We start from the raw sequence: 17,359 nt of genomic DNA on the forward strand, positions 1-17,359 counted from the left end.
CACAAAATTACAATTCAACAAAGTCTCTTAATTTTACGGGACGTATCTTCTTCCGTACTGGTGACAATGTGTGGTTGTATAATCCCAGGAAGACCAAAGGGAAGTCTCCTAAGTTGTCTTTTCCATGGGAAGGCCCATATCACATAGTGGATCGTCTCTCAGACGTGACTTTCCGAATAAAATGTGGTCGGCGAGGTAAGCCAAAGGTGGTACATGCCAACAGGTTTTGGCGTTATCACGGTCTAGACATTTCAGTTGGAACGAAGTGAAAAACGGAACAAATGACGCTGCTGAAGACGTGTCACCTGAAAAAGGCACTGTCGAAGAAGAAACCCTACCCGGTTTTGAGAAAGAAAACAGTGAAGCCGTTAATGAAGTTAGTACCACTGATATGACTGCTACCGATAATGGGACATTTCCTGATGGAGCAGATGAACCCCACGTGAAACAGAAGCCAATGAGACAGAGACCAGTACGGAAGAAGATACGTTCTGTAAAATTAAGAGACCTTGTTGTATTTTAATGTTGTGTTCTATAAATTTTGTACATTTAATCAAGTTATTGTTAATTATCTATTGGTTTAATGTAAGTGGCTATTGTTCGGGACGAACAATATTAAGGAAGGGGCAGTGTTACGACAGCGGAAGTCACGCGACTCTGGGAGCATGCGCACTGGAGTTTCTCGAAGGATCATGAATTTTCCTGGCAACTCTAGTTTGTTCGAGGCGCCATCTTAGTATATAAGCCTGGCGAGAAAAACCAGCGCGATGGGGCAGATAGATTGAAGGGATAGATAATTAAGTCAAACGAACAGTAGGCGCCGTGAGTAAAGTGCGTGAATCACTGCGATTTATAGCGTGTGTTATAAAGGTTGTTAAGTTTAAAGTGACTGTGGAAATACTGTGTATTACAAAGTTCTTTCGAATAAGAATAAACTAGTTTTAATTAAGAAAGGACTTGTATCGCTGAAGTTCCTCGGAAAGAATTTATACCGGAAATTAACAAACAAGCAGATACGCAACATGTTGTTTCTGTTCAGTCACGTTACATACTTTTAAACGGCTCAACAGGTAGCGCTACATGTACTGTTGTGCATATAATTATTTTCAAAATAATATAAATACAGTTATCAGAATCTCAGTAATATAGTGGCAACTAAAAGTATATGAAAGGTTCTAATTAAATATAAACACAGAGAGGAGTCGGAAAGTTTCAAGTAATTAATTTTAATTTCCTGATTTATGTATTTGAAATTTCATTTTATATAAATTTGTAATGGCTAGAGGGCGCTTTTAGGAATCAGTGTATTTTCATTTTGCCGATGAATCGTCTAACGCTAACCCAGGCATAGGATTGAGAAGGTTAGAAATTCTGATGGTAAGAAAAGATAAAAAAGAAATTCATCAGTAATACTTGTACACACGATTTTGAGTCGGAGAAAGAAAACAATTGAGGTAACGTTTTTCAGCAATTTATATTATTTGACTAACATTGGTTAAATGTAAGATTTAAATTTAGTTTTTAAAATATTAAAGTGAAAAATAAGTTAATGCACAAGTTCTAACCTTGCGGTCATTTATAAGTTAGGGTATCAAATATTTTAATTTATATTAACAGCACTGAGTATGGATAAGTAGGAGTATAACTATTAACTCTTTAATTAAGAAATAGTACTGTACGTTACGTTTGACATAGCTGTACTGGTACTAGGGCTGATCAACGTTTTCAGTACAGCTTCGTACAATTTTCGTTGAACGCAGGTTACAAATGAATCTCAATGATACTGTAGCTATGCATAACTCTATATTCTACAATTTGTACAATTATATGTTACTAGTGTTAGTTCGAAGACTCTTTAGCTTCCACAGTCTTACTGTTAGTCGTAGTGTTACTGTGTTAGCATTACTAATACTATTAAGTATATTGTAAATTTATTTTTACTGGTACTATTTTTAATTGATAAGCTGCTTTGCTTTATTGTTTTTTTTTTAGATTCTTGTGAACCAAATTTTACATATAAAGTATAACAATATGTATTGTAAGTCAAAACCAAAATTTGAAAATGGAGGGAAAGTTCAGACAAATTTCATTGTCACTGACAATGCAAGAAAAAGATTTGTGTAACACAATACAAAATTTAGAAGTAAACTATTTTGATGAATATTTTACAGATTAAGCCAATTTTAGGTTTTACTTATGAAAATTTCATCATCAGCGTATGATCTTAAAACCTGTCTCTGAGCTGGTGAAACATGCCCATTATTTCTGGGCTTTACCCATCATATTCATTATTCATGTAGATGACTGATGCTTATAGCTTTCTTTTTTTTCAAATGTTTAAGTATTTTTCGCTCAGTTTTTATATTGACATATAATCATGATGTGTTGAGAATATGTAGAGTCACAAATGTAGTTGAAATTCAGTGAACCCCTGATAATTAGGGTATCAGGTTTCTTATTAAGTATATGTGTAGTATATCCTTTGTAATATGTTAAAATATTTAGTATCAAAAATTTGTGACACTGATTTGTTTTTTGAAAAGTGAACTTATTTATGTAATGTTTGGAATTAAACTTGAGCTCTACAATGTTAATGCAGTATGATATTTTAACTGTGAGACTTCTGAATCAAATCAAATTATTCAATAATTCATTGTTTATCAAATGTAACTGTAAAAATGTGGAGATGTGTACTGCTGTGTTCTTGTACCAAATCGAAACATGCACTAGTATCTTAAAATAGATACGTATCATTTCTTAAGATAATGGGTAAGAACGTTTACTGCATTTTATGGGATATTGAAGCTGTTTAGTTATGGTTTAAATATTATCTGATTCTAAAACAATATATATAAATGGTGGTCATCAATATTTGAAATATTCCATTTTGATCATCAATCCACTTTAGCTTCATTACTCTTCACAGTTTAGCCTCTTAGTACCATGTATATGGATTGGGTATTTGTAAAAAATCTAATATTAATTTTTCAGTTAAAGTATTTTTTGCAAAATAAGAAAAAGAAAACAATCATAAATCAAGTGATGAAAGCTTTTATGATGAAAAATTTACTATTTTATACTTTTTTTTTTAATATTAGGCTTATAAGATTTTTAGTCTGGATTTATGTGTAAGCTGTTGTATTTATCAAAGAATAAAAAACACTTGGTGACAGAAGATGTTATAGCTCATTAAGAACATCCAATAAAGAGATCCAACCAAAATATATATAACTCATCACAGCCATAACATTATCCAACAAAAACTTGCAAGGAGTCCAAACTATCACCATACACTACATCATTTAGTAAACTTTTCCACAACATAAGAAATCTCAACAGGGGTAAGATTCTTGGCTAATAACAAGCTGGACCTTATCATCCATGGCTTTTACTAATTTCTTCTGAAAGTAGACATCCCAACTCACTTCACTTGTTAACTTGCTGTTTCATTGAATAAAAAAATATTCTGTGCTTCTAAATCACATTTATTAATTCTTCCTTTACAAAATTGTAGAAATTTTAGTGAAGAAACTCACTACATAAAACGTTTGTGAAACAGAACTTCACATCACTGCAAAGTTTTGACTCAACCCAAAGAACATTAGAGATGGAAAAATGATTTTAATAATATAGTAGGATTTATAAATTCATTAACTGATCTTATCCATCTACCAGTCCAACAGATCTTTCATGATTTTAAATACCTGAATCAGATCACCTCTAGTTCTTTTATGTTTCAGAGAAAATAATTTCATATATTTAAGCCAGTCTTTAAAGCATAAATATTTCAAATCAGGAATCATTTTGGTAGCACCTAGTTACTAACTAAAGTTAAAAAATATATATACAGTGTGCATTTATTTATTAAGCTATAAAATTGGTGCCTTTGGGAATCGTATGTTAAGTAGACCTCAAGCTGCCAACATTTAGCTAATACTTGGTAGTTTTCTAAGAAGTTGACCACTGTATAAGTGTTATGGGAAAATGAAGGAGAAAGACTATGATTATTGAATTGTGAAATACACAATTTTTACGTAATATTTAACTTATGCATTATTTTAAATATTGTATGTATGTGTTTAATAGAATCTGTGTCAATGAATAAACCAGCTGTCCAGTGAGTGTCAAGCACATTATTTTGCCACAACAGCATAAGCTATAATGCTTACAAATGCCATTAAGATGTACACCATTATGTAATATCCGATTTCATGTTCATTATACAAACTGAAGCAATTTATTAAAATTGTTTTATGAACTCTTTTTTGAGATATATTTAGTGGTAACTTGCATGAAATGTTCTCAGTTATTGATACAATCTGTGAAAGGCTTTTGGTAAAGTTGTTAGGAAAAAAAAATATGCTGAGTGATTATTTTGAATTTTCACAAGAGAAAAAAAAACTGAGACAGAAAAGATCTTGAATCTGTATTCCAGCAAGCTAGGCAGTATATCATGCTATAGTTTGTTTAAATTGGGATTAACCACACATAAGCAACAACTACTTTTATATTTGTATATTTAGCATGAACAGTCATCATATAGCCATTGACAACTTGGAACATTTGTTTGTAGCTAGTTACACTGAGATAGGGATAACTTTTGTTTTGCTACACTGTGGAAAAGAATGTTACCGGCACATTTAGTTGTTTTTGCATTTTCTGAAGTAAAGTATGTATCAAAAGTTAAAAAAAGTGGCAAATCAAACAGTTTTTAGTTATATTTGATGTGGTCCATTGACTAACTGTCAGTAAAAGCCAAAAATTAGCATTTTTTGCAGTAGACACAGAATACGTATGTAATGGAAAAAAGAGCAAACTTAAATGAAATTCTGTAAATTATCCTACACATTAAAACTGATTATTAATGTAACCACAACATCTGTAAATTTATTAGAAAACAATATATTTTGTCTCAGTATGTTAAAAATAATTAAAATCTTATATATAGTCGTATTAATCTCAGTTCCTGAGAAAATTAGAAAACGTTTGGGTTGAAGATAGTAAAGCTACAACTCAAGGTTAGTGTTATCACTGATAGTGGAGATATTCACACCTCGGGAAACTTGAGCACTTATTTCACACAAGTCACTGTTAACATTAGTACTGGAGGTATTCACACTTCTGGAAACTTAAGCACTTATTTTATACAAAAGTCACTGTTAACATTAATACTGGGGGGTAGTAACACTTGAGGAAACTTAAGCACTTATTTCATACAAAAGTCACTATTAACATTAGCATATGGAGATAGTAACACTTGAGGAAGCTTAAGCACTTATTTTATACAAAAGTCACTGTTAACATTAGTACTGGAGGTAGTAACACTTGAGGAAACTTAAGCATTCATTCATTCATTCGTTGAATAATTTTTATTGGTACATAAAATCACAATTGTAATTTTGTATTCAGAATAAGAAGTGACAAAATTTGAATACAAGTTTGTCCCAATTTTACTTCAAGACACTAATGTAAATTTGTCCTACTTTTACTTCAGGACATGATTGTGTGCAGTTCCAGTTTAGAAGTTTTTCTATGTTTTACACCCAAGCTTGATTGTAAGTTTGTCTTGGTTTTACTTCAAGACTTGAGTGCAAGTTTGTCCCTGTTTAACTTCAAGACTCGACTATATGTTATGATATATAATAACTTCTGTTCAGAGTAATCTATGTACTTAGAGCAAAACTCAAAATGATCCTTCCTAGCCATTGGCATATCTAATTAAATATACTTTTCTACTTATAAAGATTAGAATGTGTTGTTTCATCAGTTGGATACCTTTGCTGTTGACATTTTTTGGAATGTTATCCCTGTTTCACTTCAAGATTTGTGTACGTTATCCCTGTTTCACTTCAAGACTTGTGTATGTTAACCCAGTTTTACTTCAGTGTTTAAACATACCTTTATTCCTTGTTTAACTTATTCTTTAACATTTGTTTGTGATAGGTTTGTTTTATGACTTACAAGCATGTTTCTGATTGGTTTGCTTCAAGAGAACATACTTTGCAATACTTTATGATTAACATTTGAGGATTTTAACAAAAAACAAACAAACATGTGACATTTATCTTATAAGTAATCTTTTAAGTCATATGATTTTAGTTGTCACATCAGCTATCTTCCCTCACATATTTGGAAATACTTACAAATTACAATGTGTAAAATTTCCAATGGAGATAATTTGAGTTAACAGATGAAATTAAATTACTGCTTTATGCATGTGACCTTTAGATCACATAGTCACTCTCTTGTAAATACCTAGTTAAGAGTGATGAAAGAAAATGGCAGAACGTGTAGAAAGTAGAATGAATCTTCTGAACATAACAGATTTCTCTTCTATTATAAGAAGTTCATAGATGGATTTGTACTCATTTTAATTAATAAAACTTGAATAGTGTTGATTCTGAGCCAGCCGGTAGAGTAAGTTGTACAGGTGCCTGTAGGGTGTTTGGGTCGGTGCCATAGAATCATTGTTTTTTCAGCTTAACGAATGCTTGGGGCTGTCTTTACAGGACAGCTTTTGAGTACTAGTTCAGGTGTATGTATACATTATTGTACACTAGACAAATAAGGGTGATCTAGGTAATGTTGTCCAGGTTCTTGTTCTTGGCAATCCAAGGTGATGGAAAGTAGTAAACTAACAATTTCTTTCTGTTGCATCATAGAGCTTGGGAAATTCATATATGTAGACATAAAGCAAATGTAAAACTAAATGCCTTACTTGTGTGAATAATACACCTATTTATATGTAGCTGGTTTAAAAAAAAAGACTTGTTTTGAGTGCTACAGTCATATTCTGGTTAAAAAAAAGTTATTTGACCCATTTTAATTCAATACTTTGAAACTAGTCCAAGGTCTGACATTCTGTACTAATTGAAAACCCAGCTCATACTTTCAGATCTCAGTTAACCATTTTACTTCATCAGTAAGTTAAGTAAATTGAAATGAAACAATACACATATCTTTTTGTGATTACACAAAATCTTTTACATTTTTAGAGGTTATTCAGGCTTACAAATATTTGACCAAAAAACTCATAATGAAAGATAATGAGTAAACTGTTCAAGATTGGTAGGTGTTCAGATATGTAAGATTTAATGTGAATCCTCTGAAAAGCTTAGTCTTTTAACTCAAAATATAAATATTTACCAGTAATCAAATTATTACTTGTACTAACTTATTAAAACCTTCGGCACTGCTGCCCAAATCCAGTTTTTGGAGTGTATGACATTAATTATTAACAGATTTTAGATAGTAAGTCACATAATACTGATTTGTCTTGTATATTTTTATAACATGTTCTTTCAATTCTATAGTTAAACAGGTTCTTTTAGACTATTTGGTGAAAATAATGCAGAGTCTAGTTTATGTAACAGTAACTAGTTGGTTCATTTCTTCCTTAACGTTTGCTATGAGCTACTTTCACTTGTACACGGTTGTAGGTTTAAGTTGACAAATAATGTTTTTACTTTCAACATAATTTCTTTTGTAACCAAATGATTAACTTAACAGACCCAAAACACTTAATATATACAATCAACTCACCAGTTTCTTTGTATTATCATTTGCTGATCAAATAAATACTTCACTGAATTGACTGTAACACACCAATTGGTATTTATAATTAATGTACCAATGTAAATCTTGGCCAGAAGTATAGCTTATAACATTATATATATGTAAATATCTGTTTGTACTTAACCTTGAATACAGGACAGCTGTTTGAGATATGGGATAGCTGTTTTCATAAAAGAAGCTTTCAAACTGTGAGATGCAATACATTCAGACTTAGCACATGTGTAGTTTCAGTTTTAGTGTAATATTTTTTACATTTATCTACAAACACAGAACAGCTGTGTCTGAGGCTAGATAGTTAATTCCATAGAGTAATGCTCAAACTGTAAGACAAAATACCTTCATACTTAGTATATAGGTGTAGTTTAAGTTTAGATTTGAGTATATAAAAAATATATAGTTTTATGTTTTTGGTTTAGTGCTGAACAGTTTTTAAAACTCTAGGTTCATCTAAGATATTACTGTGGTTACTTAACTCCAGTAATGCATTATAAAGTAATGATGATATATTTGTTGTAGAGTTATCAGGAAGATATAATCAATGTCTCTCTCTCAATGATACTTCTGTTTTCAGTATATGAACATTTTGAATGAAGAGTTTAGGATTTATTTAAGAACACTTATTCTATAAAATGATGTGCATATTTTGTAGTTATCTTGAAGATGTGATCATTGTCTCTCTCTCTATGATTCCTCTGTTTTCAGTATATTCAAATTTTGAATGAGGAGTTTAAGATGTGTTTAAGAACACCTATTCTATAGAAAGATGTGCATTCTTTGCTAGTTGAAGTATTTAAATATGTAGTGTTATCTTCAAAACACTATTAATTTTTGTCATAATCTACCTTGATCACAGCTCATTTCAACACCACACATCATATAATTTTTTTAATTGTTTCTATTTGACAGATATTTCTACTTAACTTTATATGATATAAGACTTTGCTTTGTTTGATGTAATCTATGCACTACTGTTAAACTTTAGTAAAACAAAAACCAAGTTTGTTATGTTTTGTATGTTGAGAAGATACTGTACAATTTATTAACAATTTTAATATACTGCCAGTGCAGCCACATGTTTCGAAGCTTACAAGAAATTCAGTATCTAGGAGACTGAATAACATGAGATCTATATTCCATTCTAAAGGTGGAAAACTGAATACCACAAGATCTGTATTCCATTTTAAAACTAGGAGACTGAATACCACAAGATCTGTATTCCATTTTAAAACTAGGAGACTGAATACCACAAGATCTGTATTCCATTTTAAAACTAGGAGACTGAATACCACAAGATCTGTATTCCATTCTAAAGGTGGAAGACTGAATACCCTGAGATATGTATTCCATTCTAAAGGTGGAAGACTGAATACCCTGAGATATGTATTCCATTCTAAAGGTGGAAGACTGAATACCACAAGATTTGTATTCCATTCTAAAGGTGGAAGACTGAATACCACAAGATTTGTATTCCATTCTAAAGGTGGAAGACTGAATACCACGAGATTTGTATTCAGTCCTAAAACTAGGAGACATAACACCATGAGATATGTGTGTGTGTGTATATTTATATAATCAGGGTTTTTAAGTTTGTGTGTGTATATATATATGTGTGTGTGTGTGTGTGTGTGTGTGCTTGTGTGCATGTTATATATATACATACATACAATGAATGTATTCACTGTTTACCACTATGCAGCACACAGTTATAGTAGCATAGAAACATTACACTTGTGAGAATTTGAAGTTTACGTTTATCAGTTCATCTTTGGTAGTATTGAAAAGCCTCACCCTTAATCATGAATAATAAATTGCAAAATAAGCTGTATTACTTAGACAGTAAGTTTTCTGTTTCATACACATTCACATCCTGTACACCGATGTGCTGTTTTAATTTTCATATGTCTATATTTAAAAGTAATATGCTCAAATCTAGATCATGCCTATGCATATATTCTCTAAATTTATTACCTTAATTTTTTGATCATATCAAAAGACAGGTAGAAAAGTGGCAATCTCTGTTCTGATGACTAAAGAATACTTGGAACACATGTATCCTGGTGGGAGTTTGAGTTACTGATTTACATAAGAGGTACAGACCTGTACATCTGTAACTGGAATCAATACAGTGTGTGTTGAAACATGCATAAGAGAAAATTTAAAAATACCAATCTGATCATACTTAAATTTCATGACAAATATTCAGTAGACATTTGTATTTGTACACATCTTTTGTCTGACACTGGCTTACTGTTGTTTAAATATATAACATTAGGAAACTTAATGTCTATTGTTAATGGTAATTATTAATTTTTGCCATCTGGAATTCCTAATATATCAACTAAATAAAAATCTTGTTTATTTCAATCACTTGGACATGGTATGTATGGGACATACTTACTTTGTGCTTAATATAATCATCTATATATGTTTCAGCATGGGGGGGGGGTGCATGTCATTTGTTATTCTTCATGGTTTGCTTTTTGTTGTTGTCATTTTTGAAGTTTAATCCCCTTGCTCTTGTGAAATTACTATGGGAATTTTAATAGTTCGTGCTTTTAAGTTCATAGAGATATATAAATTTTTACAAAATAGATTAAAAATTTTCATTTCTGAAATTCTCAATGAACCATTATAATAACTAGACTTTTGGGTTTTTAAATCTTATGATGTACATGTATGTGTCAATTACACTTTCTGGAAGAAGTTGAATCAATAGAAAATTAATCTTCCGAATGTACTGTGTACTTGTACAACAGATGTTGCTAGGGAGTGGACTGTTGCTAAGCAGTAGTAACTAAGCTTATAATTATTGAAAACAAAAGGTAAAGTGTACACACAACAGTATTTAATCAGCAGGTAACACCATTTTTTGGGGGTGGTGGTGTATGTGTATTTTTATTGTTTGATCAAAATAAAATTGATTGATACTATAAATATACATATACCAGTAGGTTCTATAAAAAGTGTTTATTTTCTGAAGAATGTGCCAATCATAACAGTTCTGTCAGTTTATCACAATGTTAAATGTTGGAGTTGTATCGAATGATATGTTATCATGGCACATGCACTGTTATAGAATATTCTCAAAGATTCAATAAAACTTTTATTAACTCTGCAGAAATGGATTGAAGAATAGTTATTTAAGGTAGCTTTTATAGAGAGATTGTACTTAGGTATAAAAGTGTCGTTGATGTATGCTTGTAAACAACAATAATTTAATAGACTCTTGTGGCTTAAAGATATTGGCTCATAAAGGAAAGTTTAATAACTAGCTGTAATCTTCTCAGTAACGTGTATAATAATCTTTAAATTAGGCAACAAAGTAGGAGTGAAAAGATACCTAGGCGGTAGTCAAGATAATGCAAATCATTTGATAAATTCTTGTGTTCATGGGTGGGTAAAGTTTGTTTTTTACTTAAATTTGCTTTTGAGATATAATTTAACAGCTTATTTAAAATGCTAATTGTATGTATTTTTAAGTTGCTAATAAATGATTAATACATTTCAGTGACTGCCAAAGTAGTGATGCAGTTTGAGTTAGTAAAAACAACCGATATTGCTTCATTTGATAGGATTCATACTCCTTGTTACTTTCTCATTCTTTTCGTCAATACTAAAATAGGGATTTTACATATGTCATGTTCTTATTGAAGCTGTCATAGTTTGAAAACATGCTCTGGTGAATAACATTCCAGTTCACTTTCAGTTATATATGTATTGTAATAAACTGGAGTATTTCTGAATATCAGGTTTCCATATGTTAATGTATTGAACTTCTGTAGGTGGAGCAGGTATTGTTCTGGTTGTGTTGATGTACATGTTGACTTTACAGTTCAGTATTGACTGATCAGCTACTAAAGTAAAATATTACAACAAAAATTCATTACATTTAAATTCGCATCAGAGTGATTGTTAGCTGCTCCAATTCAACATTTTTAATGTTGTTTTGAATAAACAGTAGCGTGAAATGAACCTATTGTTTTTGTAAAGCTTCATAAATTGATTGTTTTATTACACTGTCATACAGTGTTACAGCTATTAATTGTTAAGTGGGAAGCCTTTGTTAGTATGAACATTACTGTATAGACAGGTATTAGTTATTAAATGGGAAGCTTGTGTTGGTACAAGCATTATTATATAACAACGTTTTTGTTACATATTAGTTATTCAGTTGGAAGTGAATTGGTTCAAACATTGTCATATAAATGTGTGTTTATTTTACATATGTTATTCAGTTGGAAATACATTGGTACAAACATTGTTATATAAATGTGTGTTTATTTTACATATATATTATTCAGTTGAAAATACATTGGTACAAACATTGTTACATAAATGCATGTTTATTTTACATATATTATTCAGTTGGGAATACACTGGTACAAACATTGTTATATAAATGTGTGTTTATTTGACATGTATTATTCATTTGGAAACCTGTGTTGAACAAGGTGCTTGAACCACACATGGTTGTTCATATAGTTAATAATGTGAACATTAACATACTGAACCTGTTCTGCTGAAGGTATCTATTTGTTTGATTTCTACATTATCATAGGCCATATAAGGTATACTAAATGTACATTATTTATGCAGATTAATATTGAAATATGAGATCAAAAGTATCATGCTATTAAAATGTATTGTTATCTGTAGTTTCTTTTTTTTATTTATAACAAAGTTATATTTCCCATAATTTGGCAAGTTGCCTGCAGTTGTAAGTTAATCCAATACACGTGTTTTGTTTAAAGTTGGAAGGAGTCAAAACTCTCAAAATATGCCAAATATTAATTTTTAATATAACAATTATTGATGTAAACAAATTTAACAATTCTTTGTAGCTAGAAAAAGTCACTGAACCGGTTTGTTTTTCTTTCTAAGATTGATGATGTTAGCAATATTCACCATTAGTTCAGGATATAACCAAACAGTGGACTTTTAAATATGGAAGCAAGGGCCACTGGTGCTGTATGGGTTTTGTTTGAATCTGCTGTATGTCAAATTTTTTTAACACACCCAGTTCAAGCAGTTTAATATCCATTGGAATGAAAATAAAAACAAGTAACTCTCACTCCACATGTTGTTCATAAGAACTTGGGGATATTAAGAAACTGTGCTTATAAGAAAGTACCAAGTTTAAAGGTTTAAAACAAGAAAATGGCCAACAGGTTGTTATGTAATTTTAATCTCAGTTATTTATTTATGAATAATGAGAATCTATTTTTATTTCTAGAGATACATTTTTTTGCATTTTCAGAGGTTTTGAATTTCAAACGTTTCTTGTTTTACAGTTATATTTAATTTATACATTTTATATTGAGTATAGACGAGTGTATTTTGAAATTGTCAGTATTTTAACTGACAAATTGTATATTCAAAGGTTTATATCCTTTTTGTTTTTAAATAGATTTGTGTGTGAATATTTTATTCTAGGGAAACTACTATAGTAGTTGTAATAAAGTTTCTTATTTTTGTAATATTACATGTGAGTATGAAATCAAATAATAAAGCCTGTCATGTCCATCACAAGCTGTTCCCATGTGAGACCTGATCAAACAAATACTGTACTTCCAGGGTATTGTGCTGTTACAGAACTGAACTGAATTTTAACCCACTGGTATAACACTTAAAAATCAGATTTCCAGAGAAGTTTTGGTTTATACAGTAAGTTTAAAGGGTCACTTAGTACTAAATGAATTATAGCCTCAAGGATTGTTATTGTTGTAAAGATATTGGGAATCAGGTTCAGTTGTCAATTGTATTTCAGTTAAAAGTCCTGTCATAGCTATGGTTATAGTACTGCATAGCTTATATTAGAATTAGAGCATGTACTTAAAAGTATGATGTTTAACTTGTTAGCTCAGAGGGTGAGCACTTAAAGGTTTTATTCATGCAACAATAATTATAGTGCTGAATATTTAATTTAAAGGTTCTATTCTTGCAACAATTAAAGTGCTGAATATTTAACTTAAAGGATATGCCTTTAAATGATTTATTTTACCTTTAATTGTAGTGGTGTATATTCAAACTCTGAGAATGTACATCCATTTTTGTGATAATTATAATGCTATATATTTAAACACTAAGGGTGTACATCTGATGTATCTGAGGGTGTGCATTTAAAGATTTTATTGTTGTGATGGGTATAGTGCTATATATTCAAACTGAGGTGTGCATCTGAGTGTGCATTTATTGATTTGATTTTTCTGGTAACTATAGAGATAAATTTTATAACTTAAGAGTGTGTGCTGTTTCTATTTGAAATTAACTTGTGCTTTCATCATATGAGTTTCCCAGATTAAAAATTTTAACAGTCTAACATGAAGGAACTGATGCATAACTCATTTACTTCTCTTATTGTTAATATCATTTGTATTTCTTTTACATACTCTTCCTTCAACACCACTTGGTAGAAAAGTAAAGAATATACATGTATTTTGTTGGCATTGATTTCTTTATAAATCATAATTTTCAAGGTCTCTACCTAATAAGTTGTTTTCAAGGACTAACTAAACTGATTTCTTGCCATGAATGCTGTTGGATTTTTTCACTTGTAAGTTTTCATGTGAAACTTTTACTGTGGATTCAGTTTTAATGCGGTACATTAATTATCTCATTAACTATCTTAATATTAGTCTTTGTAAGATGATTTCTTTTAGCCTGTATTACGAGCTTGTGGGACAAAAATGTCAAGTAATACTTTTAATGGCAAGAAACAAGTGCCTTAATAATCTGCAAATCAAATGTTTCAAAGTATCACTGTAATTGATAATGATGTAGCACTTCGTAGAAGTGTTTATAAAACTTTTCATTTGCCTAAGTCTTTCTTAGAATTCCCCAAATTGACACTTATTAGAGTGAAAGAATTTTTTTGTGTGTGTGTGTGGTTTTCAGTTACATGTGTGTATGTGTTTATACTTTACTGAAATGTATTCTGTATAATATCTTGTATACAACATTAACACTGCAGTGCTTGCCACACAAGTGACTAATACACTATTTTTTAATGCTGAAAACAACATTTGAGATTTACACGTTTAAGACTGAGTGTTGTAAAAATAAACTAGTGTATTAGTATACAACAATTATTTAACTTTTTTCTTTTATGTAGGTTTCAGTGATTTAAAGCTATTCAACCAAGGATTGACTTGTCTTAATGGTTATTCATATGTATACAACTGAAGTCTTAAACATTGTACAGGTGAGGATTTTGTATTTTTGTAATACATTAATGTAATAGAATTGACAACCATGAAGTTAAGAAATCAAAGAAAATATATACAAAAAAAAATTCTGTTTTGTTATTACAAGAATATTTATTGGATTGATTTCTGTTTGTATCGCATATTTTTGATAAAAAATTCAAGATTTTTGAACTTAAGATCATAGTACACTAATCTAACTGTAGTTTGTAAATTAAAAAGGGTTATGGGTAAGTAAGTAGTTTAAATTTTTACTCTGTGTTTCAATACAAATATTCTGTAATTGTACTAGTTCTACGTATTAAAGTCAAACTCCTGTATGATTGGTAAGGATGTGAACAATACTACTAATTAACAATTAAAAATGCTACTTGTCTGTTGTTTATTAACTGCTGTTGGTTTCAACCTCATGTTTTGTTCAACTTAACTAAATTGTTTAGGTATAGTCCCTGGTAAATAAACAACTTAAGTAAGAAATGTTAAACTTATACTGGTGTAATGTAAGAACTATCTGTCCACATATGTCCAATGACCTTCAGGATGCATTTCTAGTGTGTTGTGGTGTGAATGGCTTTACATGGATTGAGCTTTGTTCTGAAGAAGTTCTAAAGGAAGATTTTTGAAGTTTGTATTTCCTATTTAATTTTCCACATATATCAGATGTGATATAAATTATACAGTGGTAATTTTTTTCAGGCTTTCTATTCATATATCAAAAGTCACAAATAACAACCATAGAAGCTATTCAACATAACGATAACTTATTTTTAGTGTCTTTAATTGCAAGCTTAAATTGATGTTGTTATGTGAATGTTTTAGCCCAGAAGTTTCAAACTTTTTCATTTCTTTGCTGTGCCCCCCTTGGAGATTTTAAGAAACAGTATATATTTTTTTTCATAAATTTTAGGCTATATCTGAAGAGGAATTGCTATTTTATCAACTATGTTTTGAAGAAGCAAGAAAATTTTGTAACTGGTCAGGTCCTCCTGTCTCTCTCTCTCTCTCCCCCTCCCACATGACTTTACATTCTTAGCCTTGTATAGTAGTAATACTGACACTAGTACCTTCTAACTGAACAAGCCAAGTTTTGTTTTCAATGACCTTAGTTTTATTTAATTGTGAAGAGCTTAATCAGAACTGATGCATAAACTAAACTGTCAGTTTAAAACCGTACTTCTGTGATCTTGAAATTTGATCATGGATATTGAAGACTTCAGTAACACACACACACACACACACACACACACACACACAAATATATATATATATTGTAGGATATGATATGTATTAGAGATATTCATGTACATATTGGCTTTGTTATACAACTTAAATACAGTTTTATTGAGTACAGAGTACAGTTTACACGTGTAGTGAGGTGTTGAATACTTTGAAACCTTCAATTTGTAGGCTCTGGAGTGACAGATGATGTGGGAAAGTACACGATAACCAGCAGGAGAAGTACAGTATGATTCATTAGGCTTTAAATTTTTATGTATTATGTGTCAAAATTCAATAGATTAGTGATCTGTATCATTAAAGACAAAGAGTATAAGTGTTGAAATACGTGATGTTGTTGTTGCCTTATCTATACACTTGTCAGTGTTACAAGATATTATTCTGGTTACCTCGCATTGAAAGCTGTAATCATGATCACATAGTGCTAAATTTTATAGTGCTTGAGCCCTGCCAAAGTTCGTCAGACATACAATGTCACCAGTGAGGTAAAGATGTCATATTCAAAATCTAATTTCCATTTTTCTGAGTTCATTTTAACTAGATAAAATATATGCAGTACCAATAACACAGGCCTGTGATGGTTTTATTATCTTGAAATGTTTACATGTTTTTCAGTAATTCCTGCATGCTTAATCTGAAAATGATATTCATTTTTTCCATCACGTACAGGTTTTTCATATAAAGCAAAAGAAAGACCAACATATAGTTTTGAGACTAAAAGATGTAGATTTCACACAAAAAAATAAGGATGAACATGAATGCATATTTGTTTGACATCAATCTTCTTCCCTTTTCTTCAGTTTGTTTGTATTTTTTTTAACAAGCATAATAATAAAAAATGTTCATTGTGGTAAACGAAATAAGAATTTGATTTAAATAAGAGTTTTTTTTTCTTTCTTTCCAATTTGTAAGACATTCTTATGTGATAGAAAAAAAAAGAATATTATTTTTAAAAACTACGTAGCTGAATTATTTAAAATCCATTATTAAAACCAAAAGAACTTTGAAGTTTAAATTTGCAGGCCTGTGTAATTTGAGACTACTTGTATTGGTAGTAAGTTGAATGTGCATATATATATTACCATGAGAAAATAGCAACAACTGAGCACCATATAAAAATAAGAAACATTAAAGTAAGTTTTTAAGATACATATCTTCTTAACCAATGGATTGCTGATTTGCTGTATAGGCTACAGTCCACCTACAGCAGGTGAATGTGAGTGTGCAGTATATGTATGGCTTGCAAAAATTTCCAGCATGTTTAAAGTCAAAGCATTAATTTACAGCATTTATTACTGCACTACAGTATTAAGAATTTTGGCACTTTTAATGATTTATCCACTCTT

The 17,359-nt window shown here is 30.5% G+C and overlaps 1 long non-coding RNA gene across 2 annotated transcripts; it reads left to right on the plus strand.

Annotated features, from left to right (window-relative positions):
* Positions 1–1,343: 1,343 nt before the first annotated feature.
* LOC111089574 lies at positions 1,344–16,316 on the plus strand. Of its 2 annotated transcripts, none has more exons than XR_002613816.1 (3): positions 1,344–1,454; positions 14,687–14,776; positions 16,185–16,316. It is a non-coding gene; the product is annotated as an uncharacterized LOC111089574 (long non-coding RNA). The 2 variants fall into 2 exon arrangements; XR_002613815.1 differs by having other exon boundaries at positions 14,694–14,776.
* The last annotated feature ends 1,043 nt before the right edge of the window (positions 16,317–17,359 follow it).

The sequence above is a fragment of the Limulus polyphemus genome, unplaced genomic scaffold (genome assembly GCF_000517525.1).
Source record: "Limulus polyphemus unplaced genomic scaffold, Limulus_polyphemus-2.1.2 Scaffold6663, whole genome shotgun sequence".
Classification (NCBI taxonomy): domain Eukaryota; kingdom Metazoa; phylum Arthropoda; class Merostomata; order Xiphosura; family Limulidae; genus Limulus; species Limulus polyphemus.